The 22,973-nt window shown below is 43.2% G+C and overlaps 1 protein-coding gene across 2 annotated transcripts in view; it reads right to left on the bottom strand.

Moving 5' to 3' along the window:
- Nucleotides 1–22,607, bottom strand: part of NR4A1 (nuclear receptor subfamily 4 group A member 1) — a 42,772-nt gene extending 20,165 nt beyond the window's left edge. The window contains exon 1 of one of the 2 annotated variants that reach the window (XM_083352417.1): nucleotides 22,394–22,607. The gene's annotated coding sequence lies outside the window, so the exon portion shown is untranslated. Of the gene's footprint in view, nucleotides 1–5,044; nucleotides 5,263–22,393 lie in introns of those variants that run through there. The other variant, XM_083352416.1, reaches the window with a different exon arrangement.
- Nucleotides 22,608–22,973: the final 366 nt, after the last annotated feature.

Here is a 22,973-nt window from a genome sequence, read left to right on the forward strand (position 1 = left end):
TAAAATAGAACTTGGGTATCCAATTGTTAAGACTTGTTATGATTTGTTCCAATGTAGCAACAGGTGATACCCAGGGATCCTCATAACACAGGATTTATTAGCATACTCTCCCCAGAGAAAGTTCTGACGTCTGCAAATCTGCAAGAGCAGCATCTCTCTAGGTAAAGCAGGACTAGGGAGCTCCATTACAGGAGCTGGAATCCTAATCTCAGGTATTGCTGCTAGCACCACTGAAGACAAGGCCTGATTGGACAGCAGATATTTAGCAAATAGGAAGGATCAACAGTGGGCCTTTTAGCACAAAGCTCCGTGCAATACTTCTCATGCTATTAGTCCTTAGTGTGCAAGCTTTTTAAAAAGTTTTTTTTAAAAAAAGCAGCAATTGTGAAGTCTTTTATCCAGTCTGGACATTTAGATCTTTGTGATACTGTTCTAATTTGGACCCTTCCCTCCCCCCCGTTGCCTTTTTTCTAAACCTCCATGCTAAATCTAACTGTACAACAATGTTACAGTGATATTAGTCTACAGCTCCTGTGGCGAGGGAAAAAAGGACAGCACTTGTAAATCAGAATTAAAAGAAAATGGCTTGATTGATACTAGCTTTACCCCTGGGCTTGAAGGCATAAATATCAAAATAAAAGTAAGAGTGAAGACAAAGGGGCTGAAGAGCGTCCTCGGCCCACCCATGGACTGAGAAATCAATAGTGGAAATATATTATGCTCTGAACGTACACAATGAAACTGAGCTAATTGACGTGGAATCCGAGAAAGTTCATGGCTGTTCCATTGTTTTATGCCAAGAAGAGTCTCCATATGGAAGGTCTCATTTCCCCACACTTTATTGGCCTAAAAATGTGCATCATCGCCCTCTATTAAATCCGAATGCCATCCAACTCTCTGGTACTCTGCGGCTCACAACAATCAAACAAAGCCATTAAAGTAAGAATTACCGGTCTAAGAATATGGCATTACAAAAAAATGAAATTCTTTGACAATGGAATAAAGAGATTTCTGTACTAATCTGACATTCAAAGGGCAGGCAACACACTTCTGGTGACAGTCCTATAATAACAGAAGGCTGAATCCACACAATTACCTTAGGAGATAATAGCTGGAGTGCTAGATATTTCTACCCTCCTCCTGAAAACAGGTGAATAACCTATTCTCTTCCGGGAGTGGTAGTTTTTCCCACTGTGGCCATAAAAAGTATTTCTAAACAGGATTCACCAGAAAAGGCATTTCAAGGTATTTCAGTTCCTCTCTTTCTCAATGCCTGCCTAGCTGCCTAAAAACACTTCCACTTGTGCATCTATGGCTGGTGCTCCAACCCTTTTCCACAGAGTTACACCAGGGAATCGAATGAGAGAAGAACTGGAATTAACCTCCTTTGTAGCAAAGAACATTGTTGGAAGCACAAGTGTCTTTTTTCCTGCAGGCATTGTTGCCATCGCTTTCTCCTCTGTGTATTTCTCTCACAGTCCTCTACTATCTTCCAATGGAAACGGCACGGCGTTGCTATAACGACACACTCACCTCTTTACCCTGCGAGCCGCCCCTTTGGGATCCTTGTTGTTTTAGTGCACAAATGGCTCCTGTAATCACTATAAAACAGATGCAGCAGCAGATGTGCTACTATCCCCCGTCCGATAGGCAGAGCAGCATTTTCTGCAGAACTTTGCTGCCCTGCAAATTCCCCCACCCCAATCATTTGACAGCTTCCGTTTACCTTCAAAGGCTGAGACGAAAGGCACTGAAGGTAGTAAGACTGAAGGATAGCTGGATCCCCACTGCAATTGGAGGATACAAGGCTTTGGGGCCAGTGACCAAGCACTGCTGCCTTTGGATAGCCCCAGACAGTTGCCCTGAAATAGAAAGGCTGAAATCTCAACCTAATATACTAATTCCCCCACACTTAAGAACCAACAGCTAAGTTCTCTAGAACAATGGTAGCTATAAACCAATCAGGGGAGAGATGACTGACTGCTTTTGGAATGGGAAATCTATGTCTTCAGGAGGTGGCTGAACTACAATTCCCATCAGCCCAAGACAGCCTGGCCAATAGCAAGGGATCCCGAGAGATAGCTGAATGGGAAGGTTTACAGTACATCCATTGCTGCTTTAGACAGAGGAACAGCGCAGAAAGCCCATCATTATGGTGTTCCACACAGCTCTACAATTTCCTCCCAATTTGTTGGACTGCATTTGGACTTTAGAGACTGCTCAAGAGCACCCTCTGCTGTAGCTCCAGAACAGCAGGGACAGATCCACTTCCCGGCAACTGGATTATGCTGGGTTCAGTGCTAATGTAAAACCACAGAAAGATTCTGAACTCTGTAAGCAAAAACTGGCACAATGCAGCATTAATGGCCACGCTGTTTCCAAGAAGAAATACTCAACAGCTTAAGAAAACTTGCAACAGGCTGTTACTGTCAGTTTGACAATGGGTGGAATTATCTAAAAGAAGCTTTTCTTGTTGAAAGCTATTTCTTCCAGGCTCAAATGTTCCAGGACTGAATCCACTGCTTGTGCTGAGCCCCATTTGAACAAGGGCAAATAGATTCTGGTATTAGATGCCCAACTCTTCCCTGCTCTATGCAGACCCTTTTCCTGCTTTGCATGTTTCCTGTGCTTTTAACAGCTGCACATCAAAGTATCCAACTGATGCAGCTCTCCATATTGTATAAAGGGCAGTAATGAGAAAAACTGCACCTGTCAAGATGTCTGATCTGCCGAAAAGATAATCAACACTACTCAAAGCTATCAATGGAAGAGGTAAGTGTGGGCTTCATTCCAAGAGATCAACCCCAATGCTGTTTTTGTGTAAGCATAAGCTTTTTAAAAGCTGAAATAGCCCAGCTGGCATTTTCCCACTTTCTTTGATCAAACAATGGAAAATAAAATAATTCACATTTCCTGCCTTTCTGCCTTGACAATAGCAATTTTCCTTGGTAGAAGGTGTCTAAAGATGACATAATGAAAGCAATTGGTTCTCTTCTTACCTAAGTGTCTGTCCTAGGCAAATTTGCCTGAGAGGAAATCCTTTAGAATAGAGCTGCCCTTATTGCTGGATAAACATGCACAGGATTGTGGTATGTAAAACAAATCAAGCTTTTGGGAATGCTGTGATTACCCCACATTGCTCTGAGTAGTTGCTGAGATTATTCTAGGGTTCAACCCATTATATACTCCAAAAGCTTCCTGGTCTCCGTCTAGGTTTTCAAACCCCTCACAGTCTAACAATGATTCTGGGGTGACCAAGACCACTAAAGGAGGTGCCCACAATGGACAAAGGCTGTGGCAAGTGGACTTCTTCAGCCTTTGAAGTCCTGCGCACAGACTTAGAAACAGGGGGAGCCTGCCACAGCAAAGGCTGCCAGGTGCTCAAACTTGATGCAGCACCTGTCGCTCTGAACATGCCAGGAACTGTAACTCCTCCACCCCCTTGCAAAGCCACATGAAAGCACCAGGGTAGCTTTGCTGATTTATGTCCTTCAACACCTGTGATGGTACCAAGCGGCTCAGCAGATCGACTCACAAACATGCATATGCACCCACACACAAAGCAGAGCATCTCTTTGGAAAGGGAAAGGGGAAAAAAGAAAGAGAACGTTAGAAAACATTTTTCAAAGATACCCACTTTTTGAAAATATGGAGAGGAATTTCTGCATCTAGTAAAATCCTAAACGTGCATATGGCCACACAGATACACAATGCACATGACCCTCAGATTAACAAAAATTAGGCAACTATAAAAGGACTACTAGCTGCAAGCAGAGTCAGCATACAAATCTGGCACAAACAGCTTTTCTCATAGTGATCGTCCAAACAGAGAGAAAGACATTTAAAGTTCTTTACTCAATTTGGTTTAGGCAGAATCAATATATTCAGCCTGAAGAAGTAGTAAAATATCTTCAGCTATTTGAGAAGTTAAGAATCTGACCTGTTTGTCTCCAAAACATGGCACAATCACCAGGCCTTATGATGAGGCCTCGCATCTGGACACAAGCACTAGAAGTACAATATTACTTTCCTTACCAAGCATCAGATTGCCTCACTTCTTAATATTGCAATTTTTTTCTCTAAAAGAGGCAACTTAACTTTTGCCTGAGTAAGGTGCCCATCCTACACTGACATCACAATCAAGGTCACCGGACATAAACATGGCAAAATGCATCCAGTCACCCGGTACACATCTGCCAGGGCTCCCACAAGCTCAGATTACAACAATTTTGTCCTTTAAAATGCAAATGTAGACTTTGAAAACCGCTTTTGGAAACAAGTGCACCATTATAGTTGCCATCAGCCAAGCCCCCAGCTAGCTCCTCTTGCAATTCAAGCTTCAAAGTATAAATGCCTCTTTTTAAGGAGAACGAGCCTGACCTTGTAGGTTTAGTCCAGTGGTTCATGATTTCTGCACCTGAACCAATGCTTTCAAGTTGTCCCATATTACATAGGAAGAGGCAGGCAGACGACATTTGGCATTTCTAGTAACTCTCTAAGATCTGCAAATCAAAACACGTCTATTTGGAAAAACCATGTTGCAGTTCATACAGTTAAAATATGAATAAGCAACAGAAGCCATCGCCGTTCTTTAAAATTCATTCTTCCCGGATCAACTCCTCTCTTGCAAACGGAATCGCACATCCATACTTCCCTTGGCAAGCATTTGCTGCCGTTAGAACGGCCCTACTCGCTATTTACGCTCCCTTTTCGTTTTGCAGCGCATCAGACGATCAAAGGCAATCGCCTATTTCCCTCCTCGCCCGTAAATTCTCGCGCCCTAACTTTTTCAACGGGCGAGATTCCTTCCGATCCCCGAAACTTGATCTCCTCCCCGCCTTTCCTCAGTCGCGCGCCTCTCCCGATCTGATCGAAAGCATCCCTCGCGTCCTGCAAACCGGTGGACGGAGGGGGGGGAGTGGGTGGGAGAGGAGAGAGAGAAAAAAAATCCTTCAGGAAAGTCTCGACGCGCGTTTGCACTTTATGAAAAAGTAGACGGGAAGGAGGGGGGAGGGATGAAATTAACAATAAATCCGCAACGTACCCAGCGGAGCTGAAAAATCTAGCTGCGGTCTCTTCCACTTTGACACGTGAAGGCGTCGGGGAAGCCGGATAACGTGTAGAAAACCCAAAGCGCATCGGGGAAGCGCCGATCCTCGCCGTCGCCGCGCAGATCCAAGCCCGAGATAAAGAGCGAGCCCGCGCGGGAGCTCGCTGCCTACAGTCTAGACGCCGACTAAGCCACTGGGGCTCACCAGCCCGTGGCCGGGAGATTCTCTTAAGCTCTCTGTGACGCAAGGCGAAGGGTTGGGCGGAGGAGGAGGAGGGGGGGATCCTCTGACGCACGGGCCCCGGCTGCAGCCTTCGCCATACAAGGCAAAAAGGGGCGGAATGTTCCGGCGCCCTCGGAGCGAGGGGCGGGATCGGAATGTCTGCGCGGGTGACGCACGCGGGGTTCCATTGACGCACGCCTTGGAATTGTTTGATCTAAAAATAGAACGAGCTGCCCCCACCCCCACCCCGGCTAAAAATAGAGCCTTTTCCTAAGCTAGGATTGGAAGGGTGGGGTGGGGGGGTTTAAAAAGAGAGGAGGAGGAGGAGGAGGGAAAGAAAAGAGTGTCATAGGAAGAACAAAACAAAAAAAAAAAAAGGGGGGGGGAGCGCCGGAGCAGAAAGGTTCAAGGAACGGAAATCAGGGGCCGATCGCGAGCGAAGGAGGGCCGTTCGGGACGCCCGAGAGACGCGCAGCTTCGGAGCCGTTTTCTCCGCTTTCGCGCGGCAGCTTTGCCGCCAAGACCCGAGTCCTTGCACCCCAGCCGCGCCTTTTATTCGCTCGTTTCCAACCGTGGCGGCGTCCCCTCCGCTCCAGTCCACCACCCTTGGAAATCTCAGGGACAACTTCACAGCGTGACTCGCTTCGGTGCTCCTGGAGCTTTTTCTTTTTTCCTTTCCCCCCTCCACTCAATCAATCAATCAATCAATCAATCAATCAATAAATCAATAAATAAATAAATAAATAAATAGTCTCTTCACTCTTCTGCTGGTGAGGAAGGCGACCAGGTTACTCTCGGGTACTCTTTGCAAAGATCTGGAGAGTTTGAGCAACCGGTACTTCAGTGGTAGAGGAAAGCTAAAAGCGCTGAGCACGGCCGCCTCAGTGATACTGCCAACTCTTTGAGAAGAGAGAGCTCCAGAGGGGAAAGTTCTGAGGAGACGACCTATTTCAGAAATGCAGTCCAGCTATGCCAGGGGTAGGCAACCTCGGCTCTTTTAGGACTCGTGGACTTCAACTCTCAGAATTCCCGAGTCAGCTATGCTGACTGGGAGTTGAAGTCCACGAGTCCTAAAAGAGCCGAGGTTGCCTACCCCTGAGCTATGCCAACCACGTTCTCTCCCTTGACTGAACTGGGGTAGCTATAGTGGGGCCTTTCTTGGCCATTGTCTCTGCCTCACTCCCAGAATGGGATCTAAACCTAATTTACTGCTTTCAGAATGGAGGAAGGGATACCTTATAGCAGGGGTCTTCAAACTTGGCCCTTTTATGACTTGTGGACTTCAACTCCCGGAATTCCTCAGCCAGGCATGCTGGCTGAGGAATTCTGGGAGCTGAAGTCCACAAGTCAAAAAAGGACCAAGGTCGAAGACCCCTGCCTTATAGTTTGTGATTCCCACCCCCCAAATGTAAGCAGTACAGTAAAATGTGTTTACCACGAAGGTGGCAGAAGATATTTTCAGTTCTGTTGCTAGAAAACACAGTATTCCTCTGAAAATCACCAAGCAAAAAAAAAGGTGGTCGTGGAAAAGAATCCCATTTTTGTTTTCCTCAGGATCCTCTCCTGAACTTAAAAAAAAAGTCATGGAAAAAGAGAGTGAATATTGTTAGGGATAGAGGAACATACTGCAAACAAGACAGAGAGACTACACAGTGTCAACCAGCCTTTTCTAAAACCACCTTACAGTACTAGAACCCTCCTGTGTTTTGTGTTCTGTGTTCCTTCCCCGCCCCCCCTTGCTGGTCCACTGCTGCCAGAGATCTGTCAAAGAAGAAACGAAATAAAACAATTGCAAAATGTCTTTGGGTGATAGAACAAGGAGTACCCTGTCCAGAAGCACCTTTTGTAGTAAGAAAAACAGACTCAAGTGGAAGTGAGAAAATACAGGCAGGAGGTTGTTAATGGAAGTATCCTGACATCTTGACGTGTAATATCTGAAGCAAGATGACAGCATCAGAAAAGTCTAAAATCGGTAACTTGAAAGGAGAGGATATAGAAACTTGGAAAATTGGTTTGCAGTTTCAACGTTTTACTTAGGTTATTCCTTTTTATTCCATAGCTAGAAGTGCATAATATAGATCTTTTTAAAAAGCTCTCTGCCATGGAAATAAAATAGTGCTAATAACATCTTCTCTTAAAGGCACAGGTAAAAATGCCTAAAAAACAAAAACAAACAGATGAGGTCCATTTAAAAGAACTGCAATCTTGGAATCAGTTTTAGCCAGCCATGCATTGTACGTATTAAATGCATTGTCTGATTATTGCCTTCAGAAACTGATATTAAGCAGTCCCTACACCTGAGTTAATAAATTAAAGTATTTGATAGAAGAAGCTGGCTGAAACCAAACTGATCTGCACCTGGGCAGTCTGTGCACTGGAGAGATTGTAGTGAACTCACCTGTTGCAGGCTACAAAAGATAGTTTAACACAAATTTAAATCTACAGTTTTGGCCAAGTTAATCCTTCAGGCTGAACATTTGAAAACCTATGTTTTACAGTATAGAATAATTTTGGACAAGTGCATGTATATCTTTAGATCAATATTTCTCAGTCTTAACTTTTAAGATATATGGATTTCAACTCCCATAATTCACTTTAGACAGAGCTGTAATCTAATTAAATACATATAGGTGATTTAGCCTGATGGACTAAATTTATACAAAACTTGTTTTTATAATGCAAATAAATACATTTTGGATGCTTATCTCTTAGAGGAAGCCTTTTTCCCCCAAGGTGATATTTGCTACTGCAAGTTTTTATCTGTTCTTTTTTAAAGCTCCTCAAATAGATACAGCTAGTTGCAATATTTTAAATATGCCACCATAGAGTAAAAAATCAGTTCCACGATGGATTATTGGAAAACGTGATAGATGTTTAAATGATGGCAGTACTAGCCAAGCTATGTAACATATTTTATTACTTGCTCTCTCCCTCTCAGGGTAAAACCTGGTGAAAGCCCTCAGTCAAGGAGAAGAAATCAGAGACAGGAATGACTAAGGAATAAAAAAAATTGGAGCCAGTTTCTGTATGTGTTTTTCTGCACCTGTTGCAGGCTTAATAGGATTCTCCCTAGGTCATAAATATATTTTTAAGATGCATTTCACTGTTCCTCTCAGGTCTTCCCAAGAGATTTTTCTCTCTATGTATCTGAGTGTTTTCCTCACTCTAGTTTGTTTTCTCTTCCCTGAGCTAATTTTCCAAGTAGTTTAAAATTTCTCCCAGATTCAGGCTTTGAAACATTTTAAAGACTTCCATATACCATTTGGGTCTTCTATTCTCAGAGAAGGCAACCAGAACAGGACAGCAAACAGAAAAGACATCACCCATTAAATGTGTGAAAAATCAAAAGCTTAACTGAAAGTTTAAGGTATCATAAAGTGAACGCCACAGATGCAGTATATCTTCAAAAGGCAAAAATCCTAAAATGAGAAACTGGTTTGTAAATGGAGATAATTGCAACTTTCAGCCTGCCACGTAGAACTGCACAAGAGTGAAGAATATTACAAGAATGTTATCATTCTCTATTATAACAGATCCCCCCTTTTCCCTGCAGCAGACCCCATCTTCCCCCCCCATCCCGGCATCATGCTCCCTCCCCACCTATCTTTTAATTCACATTACTGTATTTTTTATTTTATTTTTACTGTTTTATTTACTATGTTTTACATTTTTTATATTTTATGTTCTCCTATGGTAAGCTGTCAAGAAAGCCCCATGGTAGGATGGGGGGCAAAGAAATTAAATTAAATTAAATAAATAAAAATAGCATACAGGATTATTAATGTGATAGTAGACTCAATGTTGCACATTGAGAAACCTATATTCCTCTTAGTTAAATCCTAGAAATCTCTCCGAATGTCAAGAATTACAGTCTTCCTTTCCCTATACAAACTATGACAAAAATAATTATTATGCAACACTGGAAGAATAAATCTATACTTGACTTGCAGCAATGGATATGTGTTATTTAACAGTGTTTCAATTAGTTTTCTTTTTCAACAAAAAGAGAAGGAAGATGTCTTTTTAAGGAAGCTAGCCAATTTTGGAGAGAAGTTGTTTTGTTTACAACATACTTCCCTACTTTCCCTTCCTTTACTCTTCATTTATATTACACTGTTAATAAAAGTGTATTATTTTTTCTGTTATTGGATAGATTTTTCTAAAAATCAATTCTGAGGAAACCCCATGCCCAAATAATGCATGAAGCAATATTGGCTTTTTTCTATCTGGAGATGCTAATTGCCTTGGAAATGAGTGCTTAGAAAAAATAGCTGCTGTTAAGCATAAGAAGAACAAATAAGCTTGTTATAAAAAAGCTCTTACAAACCAGCGTGATTAAAGTAACAGGCTACAAACTAAGCAGTTTTGAGTTCTAGTTCTGCTTTAGGCACAAAACTCAGTGACCTTGGGGCAAGAAGTCTCAGCTCTAAAACAAAACAACTGCCAAGCTATTTATTTATTTATATTTATTTTTTATTTATATCCCCACTCTTATTTTATTTTTACAAATTACTCAAGGCGCAAATATCCAGCACACATCACTGCTCTTATTTTTCCCCTCAGCAACAACAAAAACCGTCGTGTGAAGTGGGTTGGGTTGAGAGTGAGTGACCGGCCCAAAGGCGGGACTAGAATTCACGGTCTCACACTTCTAGCCTGGTGCTTTAACCAGTAGACCAAACTGCCTCTTCCTTCATTTTCACTTCTGAAAATGTTGCTGAGAAAGCTGCAGGTGATTGCCTGGAGTCAAAAATGACTTGAAGGGATAATTTCCTTTTCTGAGAGGCAGTTTGGAGTAGGGGTTAAAAGCATCGGGACAGAAACCAGGACTTCTGCCTTAGGCGTGAAGCCACCTAGGTGACTCTGAGCTAGTCCCTCTCTCAGTCCCAGGTAGCAGACAAAGACAACCGCTTCCAAAAATGTTGCCAAGAAAATGGCAGTGAGTTGTCCAGGCCGCCATCAGGAGTCACGGCTGACCTGAAGAGACAAAACAACAAAAAAGCTCCTTGCTGAATAGCATTGTCTTTTTGAATAAGTATGCTGAGAAATAGGTTGGAAAGAGGTCTGGTGGAAAGGAAACTTGAGCTTATTGGATCAGCAGTTAGATGCAAAAGTCTCTTTGCAAAGTTTAGTTCAATCCCTAAAAAAAGTTTGCTTACTTCTGTAGACAGGAGTCTAGCCTCAGTCTAGCCTCTTTCATTTCCTCCCCCCTCCCAAATTCTCCTGCTTGGTGATACTGTTGTCTCCGAACGGAATTATGTGGGCCGAGCATAAAAGACACCGATAACTCAGCAGCTGGAAAGATTGATGGCTTTTCCTATTGTTAAAAATATTTTTGGCCTAAACCACCTCTGAGTTTGCTTAAAGGCCTCACATTTGTAAAAAACCGACTGCGTAATCAGATGCGTTTTTAAGGCAATGTTTGAGTCAAAGACCTGGCGAGGATCCCAGAGCAGCTGCTCTGAAGAAGAATGTAGCCATCTTTCCAACATTTCTCAAAGGCTGGGTTGTGTTAAGGGCAAACCCGAACATTTCAGGAATGTGGAACTGAGGATGTCCTGTGGAGGATTTAATTTTTTTTCTTTTTAAAGAGTCAGGTTGGTAAATAGGTTAACAGAGGATTCATGCTTATAGCATAAGCTGTTCGGAAGAGCCCAGATATCTGCCTGTTTCTTACACCAGCTACCAGCCAGCTTTTTAGTCAAACATATTTGCATTCTGATACGGGCTTGTATGTTCAGGATAATGTCAAATGCTTTGAATTATATTTAACTATCTTGTGAAAAACAAACCACAGTTGGGTGGTTTAAGCCACAAATCATGGCTTATAAATCACAATGGCTGGGTTTGTTCATTTTGCCAAGAGAAAACCAAAGAAATCATATCTTGCCTCATTGTGATTGCAAAGTCAGGGACAGTATACTACCTAATGATCATGGAGCCAAAGCCCTCCCAATGATGAATTCATAGAATATCAACTGGAAAGATTGATTTAGGCCAGGGGTAGGCAACCTTGGCTCTTTTGCGACTCGTGGACTTCAACTCCCAGAATTCCTGAGCCAGCCATGAAACCAACACTTTCCACAATGCAAAGAGTCTCAATATTCTATCTCAGAACATCCTCCCTCACCCCTCACATAATCCTGACATTGCTAATGATGACAATTTGTGTTGACCGGTGAATGACAGGATTTAGATGTGGATTCACTATCTAGCTCTTTGATTTGTGTTATGCGTCAAAATGGAGTCAATATGCCCTCCCGTTGTTCTGGAAAATGAACCCCTTGGAAGAAAGCCAAACCTGAAGGAAAACAAGAAGCCACAAAACATTCTGCAGATTCACTTGGTCTCCAAACGGTAATGGTGGTTCGGATTCCAGAAGAGAAAGAAGAATAGCCTCAATCAAAGGCAAAAATTAAATTTGGGAGACCCCCAAAGGGGTAAGTGTCATGGCATACCTTCAGATGCCTTCAGTGGGAAATTCCACTGAAGTAAATAAGCATGCTTGAAGGAGAACAGCCTGTGGCTTCCAGCCTCAGCAAAGTCTGCGGGGGAGGTGAGAACTTCTTTAGGTGCATGGAAATGTGGCTTGCCACTCAGAGGCGGCAGGGGAAACCCACTTAGATCTCCAGGCCTAGATACCTCCTTTCTTCCCTTCAGTTCAAAGTAATTGACAGAACTGTCAATATGTACCTAAGCCCTGGGGTTCCATTCCTGACCAACGTGCTGGAATGAAATGGAAAATCTTGTGTTAAAGCCGCACCAGACAAGTAGATGCACAACGAAAGGTGCAATCTGAATGCAGATCTATAGCCAGCAAACCAACCGAGCTGCTGGTTAAAATATTTAAGACTTGCAGCCCTTGGCCCAATTTTATGGGGTCCTACAGCTAACTTCAAAAACCCTTGACAAGATATTCGTTCAGACCTCTGATGAAAGATAGTTTTTTTTCTCTGATCTTGAAAGAGAGAAAGAGAAAAAAGGATACGAGAAAAGAATATAAAAATGTAGCAGGTGAGTGGTCCTTGCTCAATGGGCTAGTTTCTAGGTTTCCACAATATATTGAACTACAACCAGGGTTAAGTCATTAAAACAGGGTAAGCATATTGTGTGAGCCCACCTAATAAGAGAAAGAAAGGAAGAACAGAAAAGAAAGATTGTCGGAATGAAAGTCTGGGTCTTGCGATCTGCTTTTGGCTCTATCCTGACCCATTCAATTTGCCTACCTGTGTCTCCCAACCAATTACTCTGATGGGAATGTGGTTCCTCACTACAAAAACAGAGGAACTAAGAAAATATGCTTAGCAAAGGCAAGCCAACAGAACCTGCAGCAGGTAATTGCAGCCTAGAATGCTAATTCAATTCTATTTTCCCATCTGAGATTTCCCTCCCAAACACACAAACTATACTATGACCACCAAATTTGCTCCATTACCATGGTTATTTGACATGTTCCTTTTCCTCCCTATTTAGGCATCTCTCTTTCTCCTTGTCTGTATCTGCTTCTACAGACTTGCTTTCTGATACGTTTTTTGCTGTTCTGGTTATATACTGCTTGGTGGACAAACTATATACACAGTGCCTTTTGCAACCATTTCAGAGAATATTGGAAAGAAAGGGAGAATTTTTCGTAGCAATGGCAACAGTGCTGTGGAAAAACAGAAGGCTTTGAAAGCTATCTGACAATGTGTGTGTTAAAACTAAAGCCAACTGCAGTTCTACTCAAGCAACAGAGCTATTGCTTCACCAGCCAGCAACACGGATGGAGCAGGTGGCAAGTCCCGAGAGACTGTGCTTCAACATCCCTGGCAGCCTCCTGGGCTGCCAATCATATCAAAATCATGTACCCCTCCAACAAGAACCCAGATCTGCAAAACGTTCTGGCACGAATTGGATCTAAAGGAAAGAGGGTGTGCAAGCACTCACAGTACATTTGCAAGACAACTCTCAGTTTCAGAGTGTTCTCAGCCATATTTTGGAACTGGCTGGCAGAGAAGGTAATAAACACCATTGAATTGCCAAGTGCTTTGGGACAGAGACCAACAAAGTCCCTGCCTTGCCATGCATCTTGCTGGGTTTTGTTGAAAAGGACTTCTGAACAAGACGCTTTAGTAGCAAGCTAAACATTGGCTTATCAACCACCTGAAAGGATCCAGAAGTGGCATTTGAAAAATAGTATCAACGCAGTGCTTAATTAAGAGAGTAAATTTAAATGTCGGGCAACTAGATTCTTGGATGCATTGTTGGTTGAGATCTATTTTCTTTCCTCCTAGATCTGCAATTTTGGTAGGGTAATAGGAGCCCTGCAGCCTTTCATTCCACCCTCTCTCCTTCTGAGAGACCAGGGGAAGCACCATTACAAATGATCCCAAGGATTGCCATAAGGGACAGTTACTATCAGAAGACACATGCAATGGGGGAGTGCGACCTTCGACCTGGCCCTGACTAAAACTGTGGGAGAAGAGGGGTTCCAACTGTCAAGATTGCAGACTGCATCTTTCACACGCCCTGCTCCTTTTTGTCATGTTCTGGCATTCACCCGTGACTGGATAGATGTGCTAAGTTCACCCAGGATTTGTTTACTTCTGAGTGACTGAGACAGACAGTGGTAGAGTTAAATTGCTAAACATTAACCACTCAAAAGCAATTTCTTCCGTAGAAAGAAGGGTGATCCGGACAGTCTTCTTCAAAGGCAGATGTTCTGCCTACTAGCCCTATTGCTGATTGTATCTGGCTCAACTTAGACATAGCCTGATGTAAGTTGAGTTCGGAGTTTCAGACAGTTGACCCGCCACCCCCCGCCCCACTCCTGCCAACAGTCCAGGTGCAGACCAGATTAGCTAGAAGACAAAGTCCTCCTCACTTTCATTCTGGAGTGGAATGTGCCAAGGTGCTTGGAGTCCCTAGCTGGGATTATGGAGACTGATATTCTATCTAGACAGTAACAAATATTTCCAGGGAAGAAATTCCTTCTCAGAAAATGCAGTAGCTCACTTGGTTGATGTACTGCAGAGTGAATAACTGTTTAAAAAGTAACAAATCAAAGAAACATATTTATTTTTGCAAGGTAGGGTTTTCATCTAGGATTCATGTCTTCCAGGACAAAAAAAAAAACAGGGTATAGGATGCTCCTCTTCAAAAAAAAAATTTTTGGTAAAATGTTTAGTTTTGTAACAAGTTTGTGAGATAGGTTTTAAGATGGCAGATAGAAAACAAGTAGCCTGGCTTCACTGGGGAAGGTTCGTATTTTTAGTAAGAACTTGAATCTGGATTTTTCTTATCCTTGTCCAGCACTAAGAAAAAATACCTCTCAATGTCACCTTTTTACTGGAGAGAGGAGAATGTGGAGTCATAGACTGCAACTTTTTTCAAACACTGTGATACTCTACGGCTTGTTTTAATCAGAGTTTGCTAATAATAGGAATTGGCTGGGCTTGTGCTAAACCAATACCAAAAAAGCCATAGTGTTACACTAGAACAGGGGTGGGCAACCTCGCCTCTTTTATGACTCATGGACTTCAACTCCCAGAATTCCTGAGTCAGCTGACTCAGGAATTCTGGGAGTTGAAGTCCACGAGTCATAAAAGAGGCGAGGTTGCCTACCCCTGCACTAGAACCTTCAACCAGGAGATCCAAGTGCTTGCCTTCATCTAAATCCTGTCTTTCTACATTTGGGAGGGCTTAAGGGACAAAGTGTCTAAAGGCACTGATTTCATTCTTTAGGACACATGAAATAGCCTCTTTGGAAAGCTGCCCTCAAATATCATGCAAAGCTTGGTGAACCTTGAGCTGATAACAGCTGCTCAGTTAAATCTAAATCTTTAGATATAGACTTTCATACAAAATGGTCATGCTACTCTTTCCCAAGTTCTTTGGAAGAAGGACGGATACTTATTTAATAAAATTAATAAGTGCTTGGGGAGCAGCATAAAATAGTTGGATCTCCTATTTTAGGGTGTGTTTTTTTTCTATCTCCAAAAAGGTCTGTGTCACTTCCATGTGGCTCCCAACAATCATGTTGCCACGAAGCCTAGCCTTGCTCTTTAGCTTCAACCTCTCCATAGGAACAGCTTCTGGGCAGTGCCTAATGTCCTAAAGCAAAGTGAGTCTTAAACTTCCCAGTTCCACTGACTCAAATTCTGACCATATTTCTCCAGAAGGCAAGCATCTTCCCATGCTAGCCTTCGCTTTAAAAAGAAGACGCCCCTTAAAACTTTTGGGTCTTACCCAGAAGAAGGGGTAATTCTACCCCTTCTAATTCTAAGGTAAAGGTAAAGGTTCCCCCGCACATGCATGCTAGTCGTTTCCGACTCTAGGGGCCGGTGCTCATCTCCGTTTCAAAGCCGAAGAGCCAGCGCTTGTCCGAGGACGTCTCCGTGGTCATGTGGCCGGCATGACTAGACGCCAAAGGCGCATGGAACGCTGTTACCTTCCCACCGTAGTGGTCCCTATTTTTCTACTTGCATTTTTACGTGCTTTCGAACTGCTAGGTTGGCAGAAGCTGGGACGAGTAACAGGCGCTCACTCTGCTACGCGGCACTCGGGATTCGACCCGCCAAACTGCTGACCTTCTGATCGACAAGCTCAGCCTCCTAACCCACTGAGCCACCGCGTCTAATTCTAATTCTACCAAGAGACAAATAGAGAGGTCTTCCCCTGTCTTGACACCTGACCCCAGAAGACTCCTGATTGTTTCAATAGTTTGGTCACTCTGAACTCCTGCCACAACTATTTTTACTGGCAGAAAACCAATACAATAGTAGAGCATCTTTCTTGGCCCAAGCTGTCAGCCATAGGACAATGTGTACTGGCAAATCAGCCGGAGAACTGAGTTGGAAGGATCCTTCCAAGAAAAGCAACAGGGGGGGGGGTAAGAGAAAGAAACCAGCTCTGCAAGAAAGGCATTTTTGTTTTGAGAATATAACTATCTTTGGTTGCCGAATCAGTTCATTTAAATGTCAAGTCCTTCTGTTTGAACAATTCCATTGTACCTTTTTATATGGTGCCTTTCACAAGCATTGGACTTCAATTCCCATCATTTTCATTAAGAGTCCAACACCTCTGGAAGGCATGAAAACTGTGTATTTATTTGTGGAATACTCCTGGTTTCAACTCTGGGTTAAAACTGGTTCTTCTACTCAGAATGAATGAATGCTTAAATGAATTCATCTGTCCCAATACTATGCTGCTTATTTAAGCCTTGGTGGAGCAGTGGGCTAATGCCTCCTTAAGTAACACCAGCTGCCTGCAATTAGTGCAGGTTCGAGTCCCACCAGGCTCAAGGTTGACTCAGCCTTCCATCCTTCCGAGGTAGGTAAAATGAGGACCCAGATTGTTGGGGGCAATTAAGCTGACTTTGTAATAATGCCGCTTGGGGTGTGTGTGAAAGCCCTAATAAGCAGGCATATACATAGAATGAAGGCTACTGCTAAGCTTGTAAGCCGCCCTGAGTCTTCGGAGAAGGGCGGGATATAAATGGAATTAAAAATTAAAAAAAATGTGAATGTGTCTTTGATCTTTCATTAGTTGTAGAGATTTCAACTCTTTTCTAACTGCCAAAATCAGATGTTTTATTCAAATGAGGGCTTTCTTGTGGCATTCCACAGGCAGAATTTCACAATTTACTGTGCTCCCTCCTCTATTTTCTCAAAATTCTGCCTTTTGCCTTTTTTTCATATCCAGGAAAATAAGGAACAACTGCGCCATGCCCTTTGATTGGTAGTGACAAAAGCTCTCCATCTGGAAGCACAAGTGACTTAGAATCAAGACAAACCCCCACAGAAAACTGAATAAAATCATGTTGTTTTTCTTTTCTTAAAATCTGACATGCCATTTCAAATAAGAACTTAAGCGCAATGGCTAGGAAAAATATTTTGAGTTTGGCCAGAACGTTGTAGCTGCAGTTATTTCCAAGGGTTTTCCCTTCTGGAAAGAATGTCTAGTATGTCCTCTTCAGCCATTTCTCCCCAAAACAGAGGAGTTTGCGGATGAAACATGTTCGTCTTGGAAGAAGAGCTTCCCTTGAGCAACTTAAAACCTGTTTTTTGCCCCCTACTCTGTCCCCCTTTTATTAACATAAGCCTGCAGGTGCAGCGAACACCTTGGGCAACAGCCATTTGGCTGCCTGCCAGCCACAGTGGAGGACTAATGCCTGCAGCTGGCTTCAATCTACAGAGGCTGGGAAACTGCTAGTGGAGGTTTGGCAGCCAACATGCTATGCGCACGCATGTTTGTGTTTCAGAGCAAGCCAAGCTCACAGGGGCGTCAGACAAAGTGCGAGGGGTGCCCCACCCACTACTGAACGTCAGCAGCTGGAAAAGCAAGCACTCCGTGTCAGCAGCTCTTGAAAGTAGATGCCAGGGCTGTATATAGGCCAGGTAGGGAATCCTTCTGAAATCAAGACACTTCCCTTGTCAGCCTCTAAAACCACATATTTCCAGTTAACACCGAGAAGAGAATCCCAGAGGCCAAGTATGGCCAATTCTAAAATAAAATACGGTAAAAATACATTTCAATGCACCAAAAGAAATGCTGGCCATGTTTTCACTATTTTAATTCCCTAATAAAAAGGGGTTCCTTTTGCCAGCAGTGAAGGGAGAGCTCCATTAAACTAAGTGATTTACATGTGGTTTTGGACTGGAAAAGCACCACTTGTCTATCACTTAGTCTGTTAGTCTGTTTTTAAAGCCTGGAGTGTAGACACGATCCTATAAGGATCAGAAATCAGCTTATGGAAATTGGCACTGAGGGGACCCGATCAGTTAAGACATCCAAATCTCTACATACCATTTAACAAACAGGCTCCTCTTAATGATTTTTGTTGTTAATTAGGGCAAAGTAGGGTGGGTGCATACGGGTGCATTTCTGCTGTTGAAAATAAATATCCATGGCTTGAAGAGACCTTCAACCTCTCCACCCTTCCATCCTTGCCTTCAGTGAAATAGTTAGCATATATCTAAAAAAAAATCTCTTATGGTAAACATATCCAAACATTTAATCTCAAATGGCAAGGATAAAAAAAAAACAGCAGCTGTAATCTACGTTATTCTTTATCCTTTGTGTTAAGTTATAATGTTGTAGTAGGCAAACCCAAATGCTGTAAACCCCAAATCTGCAAATAACAGTTTACGGCTTAGCACTATGCATGAGTCAGACCTATGACAATCAACAAACAATTAAACCAAACTATGACTAGAGCTAGCTGCATGACCTGGGCCAGTCACTTTCTCTCAGCCCTAGGAAGGAGGAAATGACAAACCACTTCTGAAAAACCTTGCCCAGAAAACTGCATGGACTTGTTCAGTCAGTCTCCAGGAATCGGACACGATTGAACAGAAGAAAAAAAAATGGCTAGAGAAACCTGTGAATTTAGTTTAGGGATCCATCTACAACCCCGTAATTTCTTAGCATTCTGAAGACTATATTCTGACCGCATAATTCTCACTTAATAATTTCCAGCAAGATTAGTAAAGCAGAGTGACAGAATTTGGATTATTTGTTGCTTCAGTCAATGCATGGAAAACAACTAAAATTGCTTCATATTGTAGAGCTAATATGTTCAAAAAGCATTTCTCAGGAAGTAGCCATGGTAAGATACTAAAAGCTTACTGCTCAGTTCTAATTTCAGCATTAACTATTTCACTAGACAGTGTCCACATAGCTTCAGGCTTGGTTTCATAGCCACAGGGATTATGGATTCCATGTTTTAATCATTAAAGAAAAGCATATAATCACACCAAAAGAGGAGGCTCACATTAAGCTTACCTAGGATGACTGCAGGAGCAGTTAAGACACCCAGCCTGACTGACATCTCAAGCAGACTGTTCACTAGATGGATGGCATGGTAAACAAACAAAAAACAACAACAACAACCTGCAGTGGTCAGAACAATTACATAAAAAGAGATTCTGGCCTTTTGAAGCACTGCCAAGATCATCAACCAGAGCCACGTGGCAATTGGAACTGCTATTCCAGCAAGAGAAACAGGTTGCACTCTAGAAACATAGCTAGCTTGTCAATCAACTACAGACTCTTTCCCCCCCCTCCAGCAGCGCACACACACACACTCCCACACACTTCAGTGACATTTAAAAACTACAAGCCTAAGCCCACACATGTGGACTCTGTCCAACTGAATTCAGCAGAACTTCCTTCCAAGTAAATGTTCTTAATTTAATAGCCAATTAATTGGTTTAATTAAGGAGTGAATTCCATGGAACAAAACTAGCTTTACTTCCAAACAGAGGGCGAAGAGGAAAGCTGTTTTAAGAAAGTGTTTTACTTTACTGCCCTCACCAAGCACATCGTTCTCTGAAGTATTTAGAATGTATCACAACCCGAATCTCGATGGTCTAACACCAAGTGTGCTTCCGTAATAAGTTCATGATGTATGAACCAAGAATTTGATTTAGGGACATATCCCAAGGACCAAATAAATCATTTTACTAGTTAACTCGGTTCATACAAGTAGCCCCCAACAGAGGCTTACAAGTCTCTGTCTGAACTCTACCCAAGGTATACTGGGTGCTTAAAAGATGCCCAACCATATTTAATTCCAAGAAACTCATTTCTAGGAAAGGGAAAAATGAAACCTCCCCACTTCTGAACAGCAGAATAATTTTTGAGCAATCTTTTTCCAAGATCGGATGAGGTCTGGGCACTGCAGACTTCAAAGGAAAAGGAAATGGACACTGAAGCCTGTAGCGGAGCATTTTTTTTTAGAAATTAGACCACAACCCATGGGCTTCCACGTGCATAATTCAATGCAAGCATTCAGCCAGAACACATTATCTTATCAAGTCCCAGGGATGCAATGCCACCAAAGTTTCCAAATCCTAATGCCGCAACCGGGTAGGTAGGCACTGCATTGGTGAATGTTGCTCTAACCCCTAATAACCCCAAAGAACAAAGGTGATCTGTAAAGATCCAGCCGGGTGCCCTTCTAAGCATTAAGGTGCAGAAACTCCAGCAGAAGTTTTCTCACAATTCCCAAAATAATAAAAGCACCCATAAAATGTCTGTGGAGATTCTCAAGTCATCCAGGTAGTCCTTGACTTACAACAGTTCATTTAGTGACTGTTCAAAGTTAGAACAGCACTGAAAAAAGTGACTTATGACCATTTTTCACAGTTACGGTCTTTGTAGCATCCCCAAAGTCACATGATCAAAATTCAGATGCTTGGCAACTGGTTCATGTTTACAACCATTGCTGTGTCCCAAGGTCATGTGATCACCTTTGGCGACCTTCTGACAAGCAAAGTCAATGGGGAAGCCAGATTCACTTAACAACCAGGTTACTAACTTAAAAGTCAATGGGGAAGCCAGATTCACTTAACAACTGTGGCAAGGAAGGTCTTGTAAAATGGAGCAAGACTCACTTAACCAATTTCTCAGCAACAGAAATTTTGAGCTCAATTGTGGTCGTACATCGAGGACTGCCGGTAGTTGTCTCAAAAGTGCTTTTTTAAAAATATATTTCATTTTTTACAATAACAATCTTTAGTGTTTGGTAAACAGCGTGTTGTCTGGATTCATATATTTAAAAAACAATCAATAATAATTTCTATAGTTCCATAGTCAATATATTAATGATATGTTGCTTTGATCTTCTCTTCTTCCACTAGTGTTCTCCTTTTGTCAACATTAAACAAATATAGTTCTTGATATTTTTGATATATACAAAGTTGGATATAAACATTTTTCTTGTGTTTGTACAAATATCAGTATATAACATCTATTCTGAACAGCTTATGTTTCAATTGTATTTATAAAAGTCATCTTAAGTCACTATATGTCCTGTTTTCAAGATTCTTATTTAAGTTTAATTTCCCCTCTGTATTCAAACCATTCTTATCAGTCATAATTTTCTCAAAGTTAATTACCTTTAAATATCCAAACTTTCCATTCACGTACACCATCCCAATATTTTTACATCTCATATATTATAAAAAAATCCTATACCACTTGTACATCTTGTCCCTCTTACTGTAGGGCCCCTTTATATTCATAATTTATCTATGCTTTTAACCTATTCAACCAAGTGTTTAATCAATGCTGCAATGTATGCAATACTGCGACAGATTCAAATGACAATGGTGTCAAATCATGATGAGATCAAGTGCTTTTTTCAAAAGGCAACTGGTCACATTTCGGATCGGGAGGAAAGAGGTGTAAAAGAGGCCATTTATGAGAGCAGCCCTCTCTCAACAGAGACAGAAGGACAAGACACCACCTTTCTCCAGTCTACAACGCAACCCGCAAAGTGTCAAGAAAATTCCACAACCCATGACACCCCAAGACAAAAAAAGAGCAAACCCCCACAGAGAGCACGAAGGGACCCTCTGATTGCAAGAAATACAATCCTTCCACCTCCCACAACTCAGCCTCAGTTGTTTAGTGCCTGTCCTCCCCGCCTCTGTCCCCCTTTACCCCCCCACAACCCCCGCCATCACAACCGGTGAAGTTTTTTGGACGAGAAACAACACGTTTTGTTCTTCTTCCTCAAAGGGGGGGGGGGGGAGAAACCCAGTCCAGTTGAAAAGAAAAAGAAGGAAAAAAAAGCACTTTGGAGCAGCCATAAAAGCAGTCCAGTCCTTTGCAAAGAATTCCTCAGCTCCAGGGCAGTTAGTTAGTTAGTTAGTTAGTTAGTTAGTTAGTTAGTTAGTTAGTTAGTTAGTTATTTGATTTGTATACCGCCCTTCTCCCTAAGGACTCAGGGCGGTGAACAGTGACATAAATAACAGAATGCACAAATACAGATATTGAAAACAAATTAAACCCTAACAAATTAAACAAATTAAACCCTGACAACCCCCAGTTGTCATCCACGCCAACCCACACAGGAGCGTCCGGGGTTCTCAGAACCAGGAGAGAGACGAGGCCGCTCCCTGCTTGCTCCTCGTCAAACACACACACACACACACACCAAACCCTCTGCATTTTAAAAACCTTTCCTCGAGGGCGAGGTACAAACTTCACCAAGCCAAGTTCCCGCGCCCCCGAAGGTTTGTTTGTTTGTTTAAAGGCGGAGTGTGTGTGTGTGTGTGTGGTATTTAAGCGGGTGACCGCGCCGGGAGGGCTCGAGACGGCGGGCCATCGCCCGGGCGCGCGCCTTTGCTCACCTGCTGCACGCGCTCCACCATCGCCCTTCCCGCAGCTCCGGCTCTCGGCGTCCTCGCTCGGGAAAGCGGCCCGGAAGCGGGCTCCGGGGCCCCGACCTCCCCGGGCATCGTGAACCGGTCCAGCCAGCCGGTCGTCCTGCTCGCCCACTTCCGCGCCGAAGACGACAATCCCCCGCAACGCGCTCACCCCGGCTGCTCTTCCTTCCCCACACACACACACACACACACACACACACACACACACACACCCGCCCGCGGCTTTATTTTCTGCAGACTCCGCCCTTCAGTCCCGGCCAGGAAGGAGTCTCCGTGACGTCAAGCCCGGAGCCGATTGACGTCGTCGGAATCCCAGCCATCAATGGGGCTAAAAATAGACGCCTCCGAGCCCAAAATACACGCCCGACGCGCGCAGCGGCTCCCCTCCTCCGCTGCCGTCAGCTTTCCTCCCCCCCCCCGCTCCGCGGCAAGAATCGACGGGTGGCGGCGAGTGGAAAAAGGTTTCCCATTCCCGAGCTGCCCCGAGGCGAAAGAAGGTGGGCTGCGCAGGTTTGACGAGGCCGCCGTGGGAGGATCGCGCTGT

The sequence above is a fragment of the Vipera ursinii genome (genome assembly GCF_947247035.1).
Source record: "Vipera ursinii genome assembly, chromosome: 2".
Classification (NCBI taxonomy): Eukaryota; Metazoa; Chordata; class Lepidosauria; order Squamata; family Viperidae; genus Vipera; species Vipera ursinii.